This window comes from Populus euphratica, unplaced genomic scaffold, assembly GCF_000495115.2.
Source record: "Populus euphratica unplaced genomic scaffold, PopEup_1.0 scaffold446.1, whole genome shotgun sequence".
Lineage (NCBI taxonomy): Eukaryota > Viridiplantae > Streptophyta > Magnoliopsida > Malpighiales > Salicaceae > Populus > Populus euphratica.
Genome location: NW_011500330.1, coordinates 51,847 through 53,131, shown reverse-complemented (window position 1 = coordinate 53,131; position 1,285 = coordinate 51,847). Strand labels below are relative to the sequence as shown.

At 34.2% G+C, this 1,285-nt stretch overlaps 1 non-coding gene across 1 annotated transcript; it reads left to right on the top strand.

The window, feature by feature from the left end:
• Positions 1-741: 741 nt before the first annotated feature.
• Positions 742-822, top strand: TRNAL-CAG (transfer RNA leucine (anticodon CAG)). The gene has a single exon. It is a non-coding gene; the product is annotated as a tRNA-Leu (tRNA).
• The last annotated feature ends 463 nt before the right edge of the window (positions 823-1,285 follow it).

The window sequence follows — 1,285 nt, the reverse complement described above, 5'->3', positions numbered from 1 at the left end:
AATTGAGAGATCGACGGCGAGGCCTTTGACAGAAGTGCTCACAGAGGATGGAAGTGGTGGAATTGATGGTTCATGCCTAGCTAGTAGTGCTCTTGCGAGCAGTTTTGCTAACCCTTTGTCTACTTTTAGCCATAGTCTTCTCTTTTGCAGATGGTGTATCAAAGAACAAATCATCTGAAGCTGATTCAGCCATTTATGGTGGTGGGTGTGCTGTTGGATTTGGTGCAGCCTGTGGTGGATAACAGTTCTTACTTCTGTCTTCTCATACTGCAAGTATACCTAGAAAAACTTGCAGCTTTTGTACACTGTAGTGGTCAATTGATCGACTGGGCTATATAGTTCAGAAATTCAAAGCAACAGTTGTTCGTTGTCATGGCGATGTTACGGATATATCCCACCAATCATGGAAAAGAATTTTGAAGTCCATTTATAGTAGCTTTAATCAATAATTGGTACTTTTGATTTTTTCTGCTCAGAGGTAAAAGTTGTACCCTCTTTTGTATGGCGTTTCTGGGTAAATTTAAAAAAATTTTATTTAAAAATATTTTTTTATATAATCTTAAATTGTTTATATGTAACAATATTAAAAATTAAAAAAATATATATATATTTTGAAGCGAAAATCAAACACTACTTCACTTCTAAACAATCAAAACCTTACCCAGCAGCCAAAATTGTCTACGTGGTAGTGGGAAAAAAGTTATATATATATATAAGTAAACTGCAATGACTGACAATAATGTCAAGATGGCCGAGTTGGTCTAAGGCGCCAGTTTCAGGTACTGGTCCGAAAGGGCATGGGTTCGAATCCCATTCTTGACAGTATATTTTTCCTACTTTTTCCCCTTCACGTGAATTTCTTAGGCTAGTCGACTAAAGTTTAGAATTTCTCCTTTTTGTCCCTTACGGAAGGTCAGTTATTCTTACTACACAACCTTTTAATTACACCTTCAAAAAATTGATATTTATAACATTTGGATCCATAACCATATCCAATTCTAATCACTTATTATTGTTTTTCTCAAAATTGGCAAACATTTTATTTTGTATCATGAATTATTATAAAAAAAAATGAACTGTAATTTTCAAGCATGAACCCCATCATTATCTATGCTCAAAATTCAATTTTATTAAAGCAGAAACTACATATCTTTTGCAATGCTATGTTTTTTGTTTATTGCGACTATGTTTATAAACACATTATTTTACAGAGATGACAGCGAAAAAAAAGACAGCGGCGGCTAGAACATAAACAAAGTATAGTGAAGAGCAGCTCTCTTAGCTC